General features: G+C 40.5%; 1 non-coding gene across 1 annotated transcript; it reads right to left on the bottom strand.

Moving 5' to 3' along the window:
- Positions 1-11,760: 11,760 nt before the first annotated feature.
- Positions 11,761-11,929, bottom strand: Trnal-caa. Its single transcript has 2 exons — positions 11,892-11,929; positions 11,761-11,805 (listed from the first exon to the last, which is right to left on the bottom strand). It is a non-coding gene; the product is annotated as a tRNA-Leu (tRNA).
- Positions 11,930-20,956: the final 9,027 nt, after the last annotated feature.

The following is a 20,956-nucleotide window of genomic DNA, read 5'->3' as shown; positions in this document are numbered from 1 at the left end:
AAGAAGAAAGAGAAGCTACATCACAGTTGATTTTAAAGAGCTTGTTCTAAAACTCGCTTTTTGACATTTGACCGCCCAATTGACATTTTCGAGCACGAATAATCGGAAATTCGAGCAATTTCCCTTAAACTGGAGCCTTAAACTTCCCTTAAACTGCACCAGTTTAAGGGAATTCAGAAAAAATCCTTTAAAATCAACTATGATGCGGCTTTTTCGCTAATTTCTTCGCTAATTTCTTCTAGATTCGCATCGGAAATGATGCTTCCTATCGTTATAGTTGGTTTATATCCCATTTTATATTTAAATAATACCCATTTTTTATAGAATAACGTCACACAAAATTAGCTTTTGTTTTTCATCTAAAAACCATAGCTATGAATGAAAAACGAGCTCGACGGCGTCGTCCATCAATAGAGTCGTCTAATTTACGAACACAACAAATCTTGGCGCTTTCAACACGCTTTAAGCGCACAACGCAACACAATTTTAAGCGTATTGAGTACTAATCCAGCAGATATGGGAAAACAATCTCGAGCAAATGTCACTTGGGAAGTGGTGCAGTTTAAGGGAAGTTTAAGGCTCCACATTAAGGGAAATAGTTTACAACCCAAATGACTAAACGACCAGAGATAAGGATTGGAAACGTTATTTCTCATAGTACAGAGAAGAAAGCAAGGAAAAAGCCACATCACAGTCGATTTTAAAGAGCTTGTTCTAAAAGTCCCTTAAACTGATGGAGTTTAAGGGAAGTTTAAGGCGCCAGTTTAAGGGAAATAGCTTGAAACCCCGATATTCGAGCTCGAACATGTCAATTGGGAAAGCTTGATATTCGTCGTTGAAAATGTCACTTTGATTGCAATTTATAATGTTAATTGTTAAATTGGACCAAATATTGGGCAAAAAAGCTTAGTTTTAAAACAAAAAGTAAATTAATTACCAAAGGGTAGTTTAAAAATATCTGGGAAAATTTGCAGCGGAAAAAAATACGTGCAGCAGAAAAAAATACTTCCAAAAATGTCTTATTAAAGGAAAATATGTCAATTATGTTCCATCGACCATTAAAATATGCTAATAGGTACAAACTTTATCCCTATCATATTGCCCGTGTACACACAACGCCCACGTGTTTGCCTATGCCCGAATGTACAGCCGATAGCATACGATCATATCTTCACCATTAACGTAAAAGGGATAGGCTTATACCACGAGGCAAGGACAAGGCAAGTTTCCTCACGGCTACACATCTCCTCTAGATGCGTTGTCTATGCGTCTTGCTCGGTATCATACGACAGGTAAGCAGTACAACTGCTGCTACCTGTTACGCACACATGTTTAATGAACACAACTATTCGGTTCGGCTCGGTAAACGTCGGGTGGACGCCAGAACGCAAGGGAACAGTTTTTTTTCATGATTTTGTATGATTTTGGCTGTTCTGGACCTCACGTGTGGTCTAACAGAATACTTTTAAAAATTAATTTGATAGTATTCCAAAAATCTTACCGAACACACATGGGATGATGAGACTGTGGTGCTTAAGCTATGCAAATAAATTGAAACAACATTAAAATGAGCTTTGCTATGTGCTTCAAAGGTAACTCAAAGCGAAACGTTAAAAGAGGTATCATCACATCTTTCACCTACTTTTCATCCTAGCCAAAGCTGATAATGATTTTTACCTTCTGATGCCACTTCCGGATAAACACGCACACACATACTCTCTCTCTCTCTCTCTAAAAAGAAACATAAAAGCATTATATCTGATCTGAGTCTCATTTTTTGTTCCTCGTTCCAGCCTGCAACCTGCACTGCACTGACGTATCAGCGGGCCAATCGAGGTGACAGTGGGATGTGATTTTTTTTGTTTCTCCGTATATAGTCCACAGTGCCTGTTTTGCCGCTTCACCGAATCCAGCCGGCTCATAAATCGAATTAACACGGTCACCAAACGGGAAAATTAACTTTTATCACGACCACGGGTGGGGTTGGCCGCTCTAAACCCTGTGCAGCCGGACAATCCGGGAATGAGAAGCTGGGCGCCTCCACCTCGCCCACACGCGCTGCGTGGTGCGCAATCCGGATGATGGAGTTGGCGCACGCGAAACGCAATGAATCAAACTGTTGGTTCGTGTGTGTGTGTGGGTGTGCGTGCGTGCTAAAAATCTGATCTGATTTTTACCTCTACCATGTGCACCATGAACTTGATGAAAACTACAACCCACAAAAAGGGGAACGGAGTGGCAAAATCCGGAAAGAGTAAAAAAAGGAGACGCACAAAAACAGAGGGAAAATAAAGTGGCGTATATGGTGCGCTTGTTTCTTCTTTTTTGTTGTTGCTGGTTTTGCTTGTTCCTGTGGGCGTGTGTGTGTGTTCATAAATCTGTTTTGTATCGTGCCTGCAGGGGATGCATCCGTTTGATGTGCGGCAGGCATAATGTTGCGCATAGTGGAGTATGCAGTTGTGTTACCCTGTTGTTATGCGTTTTTTTGTTTGGGGCGAACCAGTTTCGATACTCGTCGTCGTTGTATGTTCTGCGTCGCAGATGAATTTTAATATATTTTATTTCCAATTTCCCGGCCTGGCCTGGCATCTGGTGGCAGCCATGGCAAAGGGCAATGTGCCGACGGGGACGTTAATTTAAATGAGCCTTTCCCCGGTGATCAATTGTGTCCCCTTTTTTCCCCCTACTTCACCTGATGATGTTCTTATTCTAGTTGGGTTGGCTTTTGCTACATTTGGAACATCATAGTCAAGTGTGTAAAGGGAAGTGAAGATAAAAAGTGCGATAAAAAAAAGAAAGAGTATGTTCAATCATCGATTAATCTGGCGCTAGGTGATATCAACAACCATCCCACCGATGTACCACGAAAAATAAAAATAAAAAAACGCTCCTCTCCATTCCCATTCCCAGTCTGGGGTCTGTTTTTATTTCGTTAGAAATTGTCCCATTTCAGGTGTGTGAGGGGATGTTTTTAATACCCCTTATACTCCATTTGTGCCGAAGGCGACGATGTGGAAAAATTGGAAATACACGCACGTTCACCCGCTGTCGGTGTGTGCGCGAGCGATTTTGTTGTTTTTAATCATGCCGTCCCGATGCTATTATTTATTTAATATTGCTACTTTTGCTTTTCCAGTTTTGTTCATGTTCCTTTTCTCACACTCTCTCTCTCTCTTTCTCTCTCTCTCCCTGTCTCATTATCTCTGCAGGAGAGTGTGAGGAACATCGGCCAATGTTTCCTTTCGGTTCATATATGCTGATCACATTCTACACACACTACACCGGGTGGAACCTACCCACCGGTGGTTGTGTTTCCTCTTTTGGTTTGTATATTTGGCATTGCGTGTATTTCCCTTCCAGCACTTTGCTATCACGTTAAACACAATCGAATTCCCAACCAGAGCGTCCTAACCAGGTTTCGCGTCGCGTTTAATGCAAAGCGACATAAACATGCGAAATGCTGCGCGGTGGCTTCGGGCCATTCCGATGCCGCGATGTCTGCTCGTGCTCGTGTAGTGCGTGTTGTGTTGTACCGACTTCGATTCCGACCCGACGCACGCGGAGGTTTGGGGAGACAAACATTTACACCCGTCAGACGGTGGAAGGCTTAAGATTTAACATTTTCGGGTGCGTCTGTCCGGTGTTTGAATAAAAATACAATCGATGGAATAGTCGGGCGGAAGAGACGTAACATAATTTCAATAAAGTAGCGCCACTTTTGCCACGATATGTTAGTGTTATTATGAATGGCCTTTTTTAATGTTTGTAGTGACTTTCGGTTGTTGCCGATGATTGCAGTGTGATTAAACAGTAAAGCAACCCATATGCACAGATGATTTGGAAAGTGGATATCAATTTAATTTTTTTTTGTTATAGGCATGGCCTTCGTTCCGTTTTTGCAACATTATCAGGTAGAGTTACAGGACTGAGAGAGAACAGTACTAAGACCTGTGTGGTTTTATTAATAGTTCCAGTACAGGTAAGTGTTCAGTATCAGTTCCTGGTATGTGTTCGAGAGAAGTTCTTGCAATGGTATCGATTTTAAGCAGCTCCAGGATCGATATGGATACATGATTACTTCCAGTACTCATATGGGATTAGCTTCAGTCCCCGCACTAGTATGGGTTTGGTTGTAAATGTCTCAAAAAAGTACATGCACAATTAATAACTCATAAAAAACCACAAATATTTTTTTTCTTCTTTCCGTTGCCTTCTTGGAGCAATTAGGGAATAAAGCATCTTCTACATACCGTCTTCGTGGTATAAAAAATGAGAACGTTGTAGCTCTATATTGCATCCTGATAAGAAGTAAAATAAAATTACAATAGCCACAATAGCGGCGCTTTTGAAGCCGTCCCACAATTCACCTATCTTAGGTCAAAGGTCAGCAACGACAATAGCATGGAAGCAGAGTTGCGCGCAAGGATGCTGATTGAAAAATCAGTTCACCTCAAAGAACCTGTCGCGACGGACGAAGCTGGGACTATATAATACCTATATAGTACCGGTACTCACATACGCATTTGAGATATGGACACTGTTCAAATCTGACGAAACCCTCTTAGCCGCGTTAGAGAGGAAGATGCTCAGAAAGATACTTGGCTCCGTATGGGTGGAAGGACAATGTGGAAGGAGCCGCTTTAATGACAAGCTATACGAGATGTACGGCGACCTCACTGTCGTGCAGCGTATCAAGCTCGGCAGGCTCCGGTGGGCTGGCCATGTGGTACGCATGGAAATGGACGACCCAGCCCGTAAAGTCTTCTGAGGCCGTCCACAAGGACAGAGGAGGCGTGGCCCAAACTGAGGTGGCAAGATGGCGTGGAGGCGTCCGCCATTAAGGCCGGGATAACGGACTGGCAGACGAAGGCGCGAGACCGTGAGCGGTTTCGGACACTCCTGAGGCAGGCCAAGACCGCAAAGCGGTTGTAGCGCCGGATAAGTAAGTAAGTAAAACTACGCTGTCAATCCACGACCGATGTAGTTTGACTGACAGATATAGGATCGGCATGGGTTTTGAGATTAAGTCCAGTACTGGCTTAGGTACGTGATTGGTTCCAAGTTGGTTGGTTCGTACAAGTTCATTGTCAGTACTATGATCGGTACAGATTCGTGATCAATTCCAGCATCGTTACAAGTTTAGTATTAGTTCCAAAACATAGGTAGATAGACCCTACATACTGTGACGGATTAAAATGAGTGGAGGCCCTAAGCAGTCGCACGGCTGTAGGCCTTTCTGAAGTATTGAGCGAGACGTTGTATGAGGAATTCTTAATTTTCGTAGTGCTTTATCCGCCCCTGCCTAGAGAAGTTCCGGAATAGTTTTCAGTATTCAGTAAGGGTTCAGTATTAGTATTAGGATCAATATTACTTCAGTAGTAGCTCTTGTTTTCCAACTTCAATTTAAGATTCGCCTAGGAATTGTACTTCGTAGTCCAGTGAAATCGAAAATTTATTTTACAAACTTTAAAAAATGTGCAATCACATAACAATAAATTGACTTAAAATAGAACCCAGAAATACTGAATTGTTTATTATTTTTGCTAATAAAATGGAAGGTCCGGAGGTATAGTCGTCAACACGTACGACTTAACAACATGTCCGACATGGGTTCAAGCCCCGAATTAACCGTATCTCCATGCGTAGGACTGTGACTATCTAGCTATTGGTAATCAATAAGTCACTGAAAGCCAAGCCCACTAATGGTACAGGCAGGCCTTGAACGACAACGGTTGTGAAAAACAAATAATTTCCCTATCAACGCCTAGTGATCATCACCTAGCTTCTCAAATCATTTACAATGATTACCATAAACCATCAAGCTTCAGGCAATTGCTAGGAAGGCATCGTTTATCTTCGAAAACCCTGTCACAGGCAGCGACATTTGACGATGAGATTCAATAAATTCATTCACCTAAAGGCAATCGAACGGTCCGTTTTCGCGTCTCACCAAACACACCAACACACCGTTTTGTTGGTCCGCAATCGCACTGAAGAGCGCTAATAATTGGGCTTACAAATGTTCGACAGCCGAAGCGAAGGCAATTGCGAATGACAAACGCTACAAAAGTAAGTAAAGCGCTGTTGGTGAGGCACAAACCACCGGTTTTTGCGTTCGATTCTCGAGGATATGGATATATGGAGGAGAGCCGAAAGCCGAAACGGTTCTTCGGTCCTGACTTATGGGTTGTCCATTTGTTTCGTTTTGCCGTGTGTCTTTGTGTGTGAGTGTTTGGCCAGGGGCAAACCAAGCATTCGGCTAGGCGTCGAACGTTTCGGTCGTTGATTTCAATTCCTGGCACGTAGTTTTGCCAATTTATGACAGCGAATCTGGACACTCTCTGCTACAATCTACGGCTTGCTAGTAAAGCTTCGCAAGCTGAGGGGTGAAGTAGCTACCCTTGTTCTGCGGGTGTAGCAACGTTTTGCCGTCCCTAGGTTCAGGCTGAGCTTCTGGAGGGAGCATTGGAAGTGTGTTCTCCCCTCTCCAAGGCTTGGTTCCGTCTTACAGAGCTTCCTTCTTGCTCGGTTGTTATCTATTTTGGCTGGAAATAAAATTTATCTCCTCGTATATGTGCGTACAGCAATATCGTTAGCATTGGAAGAGATTCACCGTGGCGCAGCTGGTAGTGATTTTTTCTCCCGCACGACAAAGGCGAAACCTACCTTACTGGGAGGAGGGCAACAACAAAAAAAAAAGGGTAGGTCGTTCATTGTTGCCTCTCGGGAGCGCCGTAATTTGGTGTCATAAAATGGTTTCCATCTGGGCATTCGGTACGGGTGGTATGGTGGGGAAATGTGGGGCTAGGCCTAAACCTTTTCTTCCTTTGTGGCAGGTGGCGTGAGTGACAATTGAAGCACACTGAATGGCACGGGAAAATGGAGGTGGCAATTGAACGCAATGGGGAGGCATTTGTTTGGGAGGGCTGGTAATAGGCTCGACGTTGGTAATCAATCTTCTAATGAGCCATATAAATTGGGATAGGTAGGTGGGAGATGTGCTATGGGTTAACATAATCCAAGTGGATGTGTTGACCGGGACTATGATGAGGTTTGAGGTGTCGTCCGGTTTTGACACATGAAAACATGTTGCGATGGTAAAAATGCTTTGCATTACAATGGAATAATATGTTTGATGGGCAACTGTAAAATTACCTTAATGATCTCGTTTACTGATAGGTTTTAATTGAAAAGGTTTTGAGTGTTTATAAATGCTTTTATATAGATTTGAAAAATTGACCATTAAAGAGCATAGAAGCTTGTTTTTAATTTTAGTGAATGATCTGATTGAACTAATCGATTGAATTTCTATTAGCAATGACAGGTAAAAGGACAATTCGTTAAATTTGAGTAAGGAAACTCCATTCCAATAAATACAATTATGGGAATTTGAGATATCGTTTGTAGATATCGTGGCTACGAGGTAATATGTAACTCTCCCATTACCCGAACCGAACTAGGCAATCTATTTGATGCAAAAATATAATGAATCGGCTCTCTGAAGATCATTTGAGCGCAATCTGTGTTTTGAAAACGCTTAATAGCTTGAAATGTATTTTATAGGTTATATTTAATCAGTGTGATGAGTACGTTGTTGTTTGGTTTAATTAAATAGACTTTGAGCATTTGATACGTATTTTATGAGTTCAGCAAACGTTACAAAGTATCTAAGAAATTTAAGAGTTTTAATATGGTTTAACATGTGATTCTACAAAATTCATGATTCTGGTTGATTCATGATCGAATATTGAAAAGGTAGCTTTAACATAGAATAAAAAAGTTAACTACTCTTATAACTGAAATATTGCATTATAATGATGAAAATACAACAAGACAAATTGTAAAATAAACAAGTTAATCCAGTACAGGCAAGTCAATTTCGGACATCTGTAATTTTAAGTGATTTGCTACTTTAATTCTGAAAATTATAATAATATTTGTGTTTTGTCCTACTTTTTCTTCATAAATGTGTTCGCAACGTGTGTTATAAAAACATACTCATACAAGAAAAACCAAAAATGTGTATTTTGTGGAAAACGAGCATTCAAATCCACACAACACAATAGTAGACCATTCCTGTATCTAATAAACGAGTTTACGAGTTTCTGTAAAAAGTGTTTACCAAGTCAGAGCATTAATTTGTCTTGCAATATCGTATAAATATAGTTACAACACTAATTACACAGAATACCGCACATTGGTGAATGTATAAAAACGTACATAAAAAGACAAAATGCATTATCAAAGAACGTGCCAGTTCTTAAAAGTAAGAAGAACCTGGATTATACGTATTTATCAGCTTGTTACGGTGTTGTTATCACTTCCTAGAACCCCATACCAATCGCACACGGATATGATCAAAACCAAGGATTCGCTTGCCCGCCTCGATAGCGGCAGAACGCTCTATGTATGAGAAATTTCATTCCATAACCATGGTTACATGGCATGTGTGCCTGTAGAAGGTAGCAAGAATGGCTAGAACAAATAAATTATTTTGAAGGCATCACCTCACCGGCGAGCAGACGGTAGAACTTGAGGCTTCCAGAGGCGTAAATCCAACCGACGGGCACCAAGAAGTTGGAAATGATTTATCTCAGCAACATCGGTAGGGAAGCGGAATAACACGAAACGTACTAAACCGAATACGTACTACTTGCCAGTCGACTTTCACCTGGTACGTCATTGGGCCAAACGTGTGGATTTAGTCGACGGGGGAGGGCAATACATTCTATAGTAAACAAAAAAACGAGAATCACAGTACGGGATAGCTGGAAAGTAAAAACAGTAACATCCTCCCAAACCAACACGCTGGAGCCCGCAGGCTCTGCACATGTAAGACCGTTTTTGCTTTCGTTCAAGGTGGTAACCCGAATCGGGCGACTCGTTGCTCGCACAAGATTTTCTCAAACAGATTTTCTCACCCCTCCCGAACTCAGTGCCACGGTACCGAGCAGCGCGGAAACAAGCTGGATGGATATTTGAAAATATTTTGACAAAACTTAATTTAGCCGGTTTTCACAATATTTATTTAGATCGTTTTACATGACAAATTGCTCATCGCTTTGCCAGCGTGATGAAACGCTTCGGGTGCGCACACTGAGTTGGGGTGCTGGAGCGGAGAATGGCTTTCTTTAAGCGCTCTGAAGCCATTGCCGAACGTCTTTTTTCGGTGGCAACCGGTCCGGACTGGGTTATAATTTTGCCGTTCGCTTTGCAGCATGACTTTCGCTTACTCTCGTTCATACCGTATGCCCCCTTTTGCTCTATCTTGCTTACACTGCGAAGCATCGGTTACGACGATGTTACCGAGCAATCGTCAGAATCAGGGAAGCGGACGGGGAAAGTGAACCGTCGCAGTTATAGGTGTGAGGAGACGGAAAATCTTGTCATAATCTGCTGACAACTTTCTTCCGAATTTGTGCATGCTGGTTTGCAATGTGTAGACAGAAGGATTTGAGAGTATGTGTGAGAGAGAGCTGGATGAAACATTTCATCGAAAAGTACGGGCAATGGTGGCCAACGGTACGGGAAACGGTACGGCGTTCGTTTTGGTGGAAACTGGTAAACTGTGACTGAACGATAACCCGTTGCTGTCGGAACGGACTCACGAGCAGGATGGAGCAGCAGTAGTAGCAGGATGTGTTGCGGTGAGAACAGATAGAAGGGTGAAGATAAGATAAACGGAAACTGTTGAACGTGTGCGCGGCTGGGTTTTTTTGCTGTGTGATGAAATATTAAAGCGCTACGCTTAAAGTGAAGCGCGAAGGCTTAGGGGTATGTTACTAGTGACAGTTTACAAGATGCATTTTTTAACTTTATAAAATACTAGCTGGCCCGACAAAGTGAGTTATTGAAAAAAACTATAATATTCCCTTATTGCTTTGTTACTTGGGATAGTTGTATTGTGCCCGCATCCCCACAGGATCCGATCATCGAGTGTAAACCGCCAGGCACCTCACACCAAGTGTCAAAGTGCTGTATACAACACAACAACCATCCTGTTGTTTGTATGGGAGTTAGTAAATCATTATTAAATTAAGTTTAGTGAAACATCTGAACGGTTTTTAAGTCTTAAAACCTATTCTTATACCACCATAAGATGTGTGCAAAATTACGTTGAAAATGATCCAGCCGTTTCGGAGGTTGCTCGCAACAAACACCGTGACACGAGATTTATATATATATATATATATATAAATAAGGGTATCCAAATAAATAAATTAAAACAAATAGATAATAGGATGTGTAACGTATCAATTATGATCCGCTGAAGATCATACCGAAATTTACAAAATTGAAAGAGAAGCAAGGTAAACACACTATTTTTTGTAAAATTCTTTTCCGTTGTAAAAAAGCTATATTTAAGATTTTTCTTCTACAATAATTGTAGAACGGGAGCTAGTTGTTAATGTCTTTTTATAAAGGTCAAACGGATTGGCTAATGCTGATGATTTATATCAGTGGTTTCGAATGTGTGGTCTGCGGTTTAAACTAACATGTTCCGTTCTCTAATAAATGCTCTATAAATGCTCTCCAATACATATCTTACCATTTTAATCACAATCAACATTACATTATTAACTAACATGCCCACCATCAAGAAGCTTTGAACAAAGTCTACAAAAAGCATATATGCAATGCTAATTGGTCCACGATTGTTAACAGGTTGGAGACCACTGATCCATATGACAACCATAAGTTCAAGAAGCAAACTTTATTAACAGTTTATTGTTGTTACAAATTTACAAAATAAATGGTATAAAATGAAAATAATGTGGTGTTGAAATTAAATAAACGGTGAAGTAACATATGACTGAGAATACGATATGTTTAAAGAGTTGAATGATGCCATTAGGCACAAAGTAACTATTAGGCCACTGCAAACACATCGAAAAATCACCGTAATGGAACAATTGACTAATTCAATATAACGCATTGTAACGCCCCATTTTTGGTCGACCGATTTTGGTAGTGCAAAACAATAAAGTAATACAACTTAAACATCAGTATTCCTGTTATTCTCATCAAAAATGAAAAAAAAAACAAAAAACAAAATTCATTTTTTGTTTCTTTACAATAAGAAGCGTTATTTTTCGGATGTCAAACATTTTAGTTAAGATGTTTTTTTCGGAGTGTCAAAGTGAATTAGTAAATAAAACTCGGGTATAGATTTAAACAACAATCTTGTTTCAACTATTTTTTAGTTGTTTATTACATGTTTTGCTGTTGAAAGTATGGAATAAAAACTAAAAAACATATTGTTATGGTGAGAGGTACAAAGTAGGGCTACTACATTTGTTGGGAATGATTTATTTAAATACTTAGCAAATTTATAGACCCACTTTGCACTGTGAATAGCAAAATTGACTGTTCATGAGACGTTAACTGTTTAAATTGAAACCAGTCAACCCCCTAAAATTGATCACATGTTTTCCCAACCAAATCGTCTTTGTTAGACGTTAGACAAAAAACATACACAATATTTTTAGTTTAATGTTTTAATAAGCAAATATAAATATGAAGTAAACACTTTTACGCTACATAGTGCATAAAGAATTTTAATTTTTTCCATATTTTTCATTGTTTGTTATCAATAAATAATACATCCATCGATAAAACAAGTCTAATCATAAGTAATGGTTGTAACGGAGCATATTATTTTAAAACCTGTAAAACTGTTAATCTTGTAACAGAACTGTGCTTCAATGTTGCTAAATTATGCAAGAAAGAAAAAAATATTTTGTTCAAAATAAGTCTCTTTGTCAGAAGTGGGATTCGAACCCACGCCCTCAGAGAGGACCAGAACGCTCTCTCTCTTTCTCTCGCGTCTGTGAAGGCGCGCGAACTCACACCCAAACGACGAAGCGCCGCTTTTGTGAGCAAGATTATCTCTTGAGTCTGGCGCCTTAGACCGCTCGGCCATCCTGACACTTGTGTAGACGGGGCGACTAAAACACACCGGGTACGCGCTCACGCTCAAAAACTGATCGTTGCTTTTCCCATCATCGTCGGTTGTGGGGGTGCGTGTGTACAGCTGCGAATACAAGTCGAATCATTGCCATCGAGCGTGGGTGAAAACAAAATGGCACGTTGTACGTTAGCCTCTATCTTTCGGTGACAGTGTAAGGAGGTTAGCTGTGTGATAAGGTGGTTAACCGGGGCAGCATCATGTGCGTTCGTGTGTTGTTTGGTGATAAAGTTTAGATTTTTTCTACTCGCCGTTGTCACACGGTGTACGTGTTCTTTTTCCTACTGTTGTTTAAAGGTTACGCAGAGAGTACGTTTGGGGGAGAAAAATCGCGCAAATAAAATCCGCCGAGACTGGTAAAAAGGGCAGAGCAAAGTTATGCTGCAAGTAGACAATTTTTCCCGGCTTAACTTTGTTTAAAACAGTTTGTCTCGCCCCGTCTGGCCGGCTATTGCCGTAAGCATCCATGGCTGTATGCCAGAGAGGAAAGCCTTTTGGAGGAAGAAAGATTTTCAGTGGTTTTCGCTTTTTCGGTGCGTCCCGCTGACACAACCTTGCCCGAAGGGAAGAGTTTATCAACGATAACAATCTTAATGGGATGTGTATATTTTAACATAATTTGCAACATATGTTGACGCAGGTTCTGGTTGGTGTTGGAGTTGTAGCTGTTAGTGTTTAGCGTTTTTTTTGCTGTTGTGCTTTATTTTTCACTGGATGAAAAGGGAGAAAAAAAAAGATGGTTCACCACATGGTTGAAGTGTATTTTTTATTCCACTGACTGCCTTTGTTGTTGCTTTTATTAGGTGGGAGGTTGACTTTGCCCCGTACGTTTGCCACCCGGTGCGCGGTGCGAAAGTTTCTTATTTTCTCGGGGACAAATTAAAGTCGATTGTTCCTGGATTTTGTGTCGGGCGACATGTTCGCAGCCAGCTGGCGCCTAATCGTGACCGTGTGGGGTTTTGGTTGAAATTGTGGGAAGGTTCACCGGGCGTGTACGAGTACAAAAATCCTGAAAGGAATGTCGATTAAGGTAATGAACTTTTTGTTGTTGTCGCTGTGCTGATGTTGTTGTTGCAGTGGCTTGTTGTTGAAGTTGTGCGGCACACCGGCGTTTATGATGTGACGGAAGTGTAAATGATCGGTGTGTGTTTTTTATATTTTATTTTGGTTGGATTTATCGTACTTGACGGCGTTTGTCGGTGGAGCATGTTGGTATAGATTGTAGCAGGGGTTTGAATGGGGATCATTATTTTGTGGTTTTGGTTAATCAAAACACCGTTCAGATGGATTACATATGTGAATGTGAAAAATGAGTAAACATGACAGTTTAGTACGCTGGAAGAACATCAATCGTTTGCGTTAGGTTTTGTTGTACATTTAAAAGTATGAGTTTTTTAGTTGCTTTGGTGATACTTTGGTCTTAGTTGCTTTGTTGCTTTGCTCTATTTGATACTTCATTACTCATTATTGCATTAAAAGAATGTTTTTCCTTTTCCCGATTAAAATAAAGAATTTTGTATCGTTGGAAACGGAATGTAATCGTCTTAAGTGACAATAAATGAAATTAATATGATTTCAAATTACAATTGCCCGTAATTTGTGTTCAGATAATCGGTATGCAAAAACAAAAATCACATATGAGTTGGGCAACCGATACGAAAGGCAAACTATTGTACAATTTACACCTTTGCGAACTAGAGAGTGAAAACATCGTACGAATGGACATACAAACGCAATGAACTCTGGCCATCGATGAATTGAGATAGAAACTACTCAAATTTAACGACTAGTATACTTAACCAGAATGAACAAATGAGCTGCTGGTATTATTTAAATTTCCATCGTCTAATAGATACTTTATATCATGAATTGGAAAAAAATGAAAATAAAACACCGACACCGTAATACAGTGGAACTCTTCATAACGAATACCCCTTATAATGAATTTTTCGCATAACGAGCAAATCTAAATGCTCTACGAATACCCCTCTTAACGAGTAAAATCTTGCATTCCTTCTTATTTGACAATATTGGATACTCTCTTCGGCTTCGGCCTTGGAAGACGGCAGGACGTGGATTTTAGTGTATAGTGTACCTCCCTAAGAAGTGTGTGTTTCACAAGTTTGAGGTGAATTGATAGGTATGTTCTTGCATGCATTCTTGATCTAATTTTCATGAAGGCGAGAATTTCGATTCTAAGTATTGATCAATGCATTACTGTGGCCACTTGGAGGTGTTCCGTATGGTTGTGATGCATATAGTCCCTAAATATCGGCACTTTTCTTGAGCTGGAACCAATTATTTCACTTTTCATACAAATTGTATGCAAAAGAGCCTCCCGCATAACGAGTTTTTCGCATGACGAGAGAGTCATTGGAACGGATTAAACTCGTTATGAGGGGTTCCACTGTAGTATCAATTCAAATAAAAAATAAATAGAGAAAATAAAGATAAATATGAAATTCCATCATATATCTCGAAACCCGAATATACTCATCCTTTGCAAGTAAATTTACAGCGCACATCAACGCTATATTTGTAAATGCAAGACTTTCGATAGAACTACGAAAATGAACAATAGTATATATAATAGTGCAGTTAAATAACTAACCAGTGCGGAGTTAGAAATATATAGATTCATTTGAATCGAATTAGAGTAATAAAGATAAGAAAATGCGTAATGCAATGTTTTGTTGTAAAATACACAGCCGTGTTTTAAATTTACTGTAACCAGTGAAAAGTGGAAGAATACTGAAAGCAGTAAAGATAATTTGTAAATTTAATACTAATTAAAAAACCAATCTAATACGAACTTACCTATTCAGAATGTATAACTTCATTTATATAAAACACAAAACGAAGACAGAGAGTAGATTTTTCGTAAATAAAAAAAAATACAAAAAAGCATCTCAATTTCATTTTCAATGCAAAATGATGGAGAAGTCATTAAAAATTCAAAATACGAAAACAAATTGTTAGGCAAATTAAATACCTGGAAGCCAATAACTAGCGAAAAAAACCTACTCACCCGTAACGTGCAGAGTAATCCAAAACCCATCCGATATTTCTATTTACTTATTGACAATTTGTACATCTTCGGGTTGGATGTTATCCAACGGTGCGGCACCGGTTGGTCCGTTGGGTTGCGTTTGCATGAATGGATATCATGGGGTCACTAGTACGGCAAATTGGTTCCCCCTATCTGCAATGCAAACGCACGATAGTAGTTTAGTGCTACATATGGCATGTTCCGGCATTCTAAACCCAGCGCCTCGGGCAAGGATTCCACTCTCAGGTAGATACGAGTCGGGACGAGCAGCTGAGAATGTTGGTAGCTGGTCCTTCGTAACATATTGAACCGTTGTCGGAACCTTCATACTGGTGCATTGAGTGGGGACCACGATGGGAGTGCGGTTTTTTTTCCACAACACAAGAACGGAATTCACTGAAATACTGTTGTTATGGATCCCCGATCCCGGATTTGTTCGTTTGCAAATCCATCGTTTCTAATGTTTTGCAATGGCTGAAGGGGCCCGTGATTCAGTGTATCTGTTTGTGTGTGTGTAACCATTACTCAGCAGTCTGACTAGTATCACTGGGAGGAAACAATCAATGACCATGTGTGTGTGTGTATGTGTGTTTTTCGATTGAACCTTGGTATTTGTCCACAGATCGGTTCTCTCACCAACTTGGGACGAAAAAAAAAACAAACGACAACGAAAGACACAATCCAGCCAGACAACGACAAATGGTCGCGACATGATGTGAAGTGTGTTAATTGAGTTTGGTTCCAAACTCCGGCGGCATTTTGGCGCTGGCAGGTCGCAGAAAATCTGTTGCGTTCGTTGGTAAAAAAAGGAGACATACATCCACACGACCGGAAGCTCCGGGTTTTGTGTGATTTTATCGAATTTTAGCACCATCATCCATCCAGTCCAGGGTGAATGTGAAGGTATTTTTTCCCCTTTCCTCATGCTTTCGAGTGTTCTGTACTATTTGTTCTGCTTTGCTGGTCATTTTTTAAATCTTTTTCCCTTTCATTTGCGGTATTCCTGTGACCGAAATTGACGTTTAGTGTGTAACTTTAGCAGTGTTATTTGATGGGAAATGTTGACTGATGAAAGTGAATTATAGTTTGCAATTTGATTAACGTTCTAAAAAAAGAAAAATGTGGAAAAAAATATCCCATACTATAATCGAGTGGTTAGCGCAAATATTGGCTCATAGAAATTTACAAAAGTAATTGGGATTAGTAAATAATTATCTTCTTTGATTTGAAACATATCTTGTTAATTAATTTTACTGCTTACGTTTATGTAAATTGATTTTAATGTCTCTAAAACAAATTTTAACTTCTGTAGTTTTATGATACAAATTTTTCAATGATAGAGCTGCTTTATGAATGTAATTTCTTTTTTTGTTATGGTAATAAGATTGTTATTGCTACTGTTATAAGATTGTTATTATACATATTATAACAATTGTAGTTATTCGTGTTATTTCTTATACTTTAATTCATAAATGGTTATTCGTATATCTTTTGTACAATTAATACGATAACATATACTTATTCGCATATTTATCATTTGACTTGTGCTGTTCGCAATACTTATAAAATCAACGCTTTAAAAAACCTATCACAGACATCTTCCGCACAGGACTTATGCATTGGGGGTTCAACAATGAAATGAACTCAATGTTTTTCAATATCAGATATGCGTTTGCTCAAAGAACTTAAATTTAACCTTAGCTCAAAACCTTTTACAATTACACTGCAACGTCGTACGTGCAGCGTCGACCCTATTCAACCGCGACTTGCAAGTAGAAGTGGTAGATGAGAAGACGTTTTCACGCTCCAAGTATCGGGTGCCCGTGTTAGTGCCAATTAGTTGTGCAATTCAGGAATTTGCAAACTTACACTGTTTACGAGTGAGAGCTTGTTGTCAAGTTTTGTATTCATCTTTCCCTCTCACTTACGCGGTAAAGACTGGGCGCACAGATGACACTTTAGTACACAGTAGCATTTTACAAGTTTTGCACACGTGTTCTGCACACCGAAGAAGGACGCTTGTCACGAGGAATCACGTGTGGCTGGAGGAATAAGAAGCTCCGTCAGATGGTCGTTTCCTTGTACTATCCGTTGGTTTAGAACACTACGGAACAGACAACTACACAAACCCATCGCATTAGTAAGGAACGAGCTACGAACGGAATCGATAAACTGTAATGTTCGGGATGTAATCCTGAACTTTCCACTCATTGTCGTACTGATACGGCGTGGCACGAAATGCGGACCCAATTCCTGCCTAATACCTTAATCTTTCATTGTTCCTGTACACCGAGGCCGGTACACTAGGATGGCCACTTTTGGGAGAGATTGCAGTGTTCCTCGTTTGCTCGTTGGTGTTTCGGTTACGGACGAATGGGGTGGTAGCAGCACCGGGTATCATACCAACACAGCTTAAGCCTTACCGATCCTGACCAACATCATGGGTCAAATTTGGCCCCCAAAAATGGTTCAACTTGTAGGAGTGGGGGCAAATGGTAAAGGTATTGCAGGTGCAGAGGATAAGAATGGGGCTCTTCTTTAGACCAAGGATTGAACTTTCTTTGCAACCCGTTCTTTCCATCCCTGTTCTTGGCATTTTGTCCCCAAAGGTCTGAAGGTTGATCTGCAGGACAATTTATGGAACGGCTTGGCGTTGTTTGTGGATGCATCGGCATTGAAGAGCGGGGTCGAAATCTCGACGTGCCTGCATGCTTGTGGCTCGTTGGGTTTTCTCTTGTTTGTTCCCGCTAATCGTAAGTCGAAATCTAACCAATCTTAGGACAAATGAAACAACACACACACACACACACACATACTCTAGCGTGTTTAGGATGAGGCGAGCTTTGGCACCATTTTCCCGTTGCTCACGGATTGTGCATTGTGTTGGGAGCTTTATTTTGGGCGACGTTTGTTACGTGACTGTAGCCGAATGTGGTCTGATAGTTTTAAAGCATGTGTACGTGTGGAGAGAAGGATTAATGCCGATGAATTTTAAGCAATAGAAAATATTGAACAATGAAGAAACTACGAGAAATAGAAATATCAAAACTGCATTTAATGAAGCTTATTCTTCCATGAAATGAGCTGCAGATGGGGAATCTTTTATAAGTTTCTTTTTGTTTTAAGCAAAATAATGCATAAACTACTTTTGTTCTAAACAGTTATGAAAACAGTAGTCTGGCGTCCTAGATGTTGCAATAAAATTGAACAAAAGATGGAAAAAATGACAAAACTATTCAATAAATATGTTTAAGACTACATGACTCGCAAAGACAAATAATATGACATAGGCATAAGATGTTAAAATAATATGCAAATGATAATTTTTTAAATAATAAAATAGTTTAAAAAAAATATTCAAAGCAGAACTATAAAATAAAAACAAATAAAACCTTTCATGTAAAAGTAATGGACACATCAACTTTAAAATAACTGAAAAAACTGATCAGTCAAGTCAACTGTGGGATGGTTTTAGGTTTTTTTATATTAATTTTTAACTTACTTTATTTATTTTTATGTTACGCTTGCATGTCGCTTCATTTTATCCATTTTATCTTCCTTAATATGTTACCTTGAAAGAGCGACTATGCTTCACCAATGCATCCGTTGCGTTCCTAACTCCGTAAAGGATGTACGGTTCACCGTTTAGGTTTTGTTTTTATTGTTCCAGATTTTCTCCACTCGCCAAACCGTTTCCAAAGCTTTTAGAATTTAACCCGGGGATTTGTTTGCCGTGTAGTTGCTGTCCCACATTCTACACGTTCTTCCCGCTTGCCGTTTGAAGCTGCTGGCAAGCAAGAAAGAAGGCCTCGTTTCTTTGTACGGGCTGCAAAATTGAAACGATTTGTGTACTGGCGATCCGTACGGAACAAATCCGTTCGGAGTTAGTGAGCCCCAGCAGTACACCTTCGAAGGCAAAGGATAAAAGGGATGGTTTGGTGGTTTCGTTTTATGTTTTCCTTTCTGTCCGATGTGTCTTATAAGGGTAAACACAAATAAAAGAGACACTGTACTTTGGGCGAGTGACGGAAACGGAAATTCGAGGCATCGAGTAGTACGATTGCGAGGGACAAATTCGCTTTTTACGTTGGTGGTGGTGATCCGTACCAAAAAGAATTTTTATCGAGTACGGCTTTGGTATTGGTATCGGGCAGTGGACGATGCACATTTGAGAAACAATTCTTTTCATTCCTTTTTCCCGCCCCGATTCAAGCTTAACCCTCGAGCACTGTTCAACGAGATGATTAATGCCGAACGCTCTGGTATGTCGGTACGGAGGTCAATTCGGTATTTGGAATGGAGCTTTTGTAGCTGTGTGTGTATGTGGTTTTCGGGTGCGGGAAAGCTCAGGACAGCCACACAATCCGGGATTAAGACGTGATAAATTAAACGGGAAGCTAAGGTTCAGATTCAGAGGTTCAGAGAAGAAAAAAAAAAAAACCCAGCCAGTAATTTGGTTCCGGAACTGTTGTCCGGGACCCGTATCCCAAGCAGACTCGTGCAAGATGCTACCGAGGGGTGGGTGAGGTGTTTGTGTGTAATTATATCAGCCAGATTCATGGCTTCAGTTGGATTTTATAGAAATAAATATATATTTTCCAACTCCAACTCCATTGCTCCGGAACCGGTCTCCGACCTTATCGGCGGATAGTTGCAATAGTTTTGTGGCGGTATTTATTTAGCCACCAAGTGGTACACATCGAAACTGCAACTCCCGGCCCGAAATAGCTGAAGATGTGCAATCGAGCACATTCTGCGCGGTAATAGATTATTTCGAAAGTTTCTGGCTCGCTTCTTACCGCACGCTGCGCTGCTCACACTGCTCGTGAGGATCGTTGCACAAGAGCTATAAAAATTGGCAAAAAAAATGAAGCTGCTACCTTTTTTCTTTGCATCTCGCTCAACCCCATTTAGCTCAACTCGGTACACTGGCGGTAGCGCTTGATTATGTAGCTTTCTTCGCTTGCCCGCGCTGGTAGCAACTGCTTGCCTGCCTTCATGCTGGCTGCTTGTGGGGTGAAACTACAACCGAATCCGGAAAACCCTTCCCACAATGGGGATGGAACGGTAGGAGCGAAAAGGAAGGTGGAAAGTTTTCAGCGTCAATTTTCTAAGTAATTCAATTTAAACTTTTCTCTTAAAAATATTTGAGACACGGGAGTAACGGGAGTGCAAGCACCACACTGCATAAGAAGGTGTTTGTGGGATATGTACAAGTAAAAGAAAAAGAGGAAGATCATTGCACATTGCCCTCGTCGACGGAGAGACGACCAAAACCCAACGCGAAAAAGATAGAATTACCACCCGCGAATGTGCATTTTGCCCTCTACCCCAGTTCCGGTGGTTTGGTTGCATTCAGGACGTTCGACGGTAGCAGACAGGTGGCAGACAGGGCTGCCAGCACATTATACACGATTTTGCTTTTGCCCTTTTGGTGTGGTTCGTGTGTTTTTGTTCACCCCCTTCTCAACACCCGAATGCCAGTTTTCAATCTGTAGACGGAAAAGCTGCTCAGCAGGATGCCGTAGCTTTTCACCGGCTCGAGTCAGTTTGGGGCAATGCATTGCCGTTCCACGGCACCTTAATAAGATACCTCGCTAGACTACTGAGCGATCTGAGCAAGCACACGCACCTGCCAAGCAAATGGTACAGCATTATTGAGTAACACCCTGCTGAGAGTGCTGAGCCGACACTCGATTCTTTCGATAATTAAATATTTCTTTGCAGTATATTATGTTTCCACTGCCTGATCGGTCGGTATGTGCTCGAAGGGTGTGAGTTTGCGAGTTTTCTCACGGAATGCAAATTTACCAGCTCCTACGACTTTCTTTCTGCGACTGCGATTTGGGCTCGATAATGAAAAGGGATAAGTTTTCTCATAAAAATTTAACAACACCATCGGGACGAGTGATGTGTAGTCGGTGTGGTGTGGTTGGCTG

The sequence above is a fragment of the Anopheles arabiensis genome, chromosome 3 (assembly GCF_016920715.1).
Source record: "Anopheles arabiensis isolate DONGOLA chromosome 3, AaraD3, whole genome shotgun sequence".
Lineage (NCBI taxonomy): Eukaryota > Metazoa > Arthropoda > Insecta > Diptera > Culicidae > Anopheles > Anopheles arabiensis.
The sequence above is the reverse complement of the archived record's forward strand: the minus strand, read 5'-3'. Positions and strand labels throughout refer to the sequence as shown.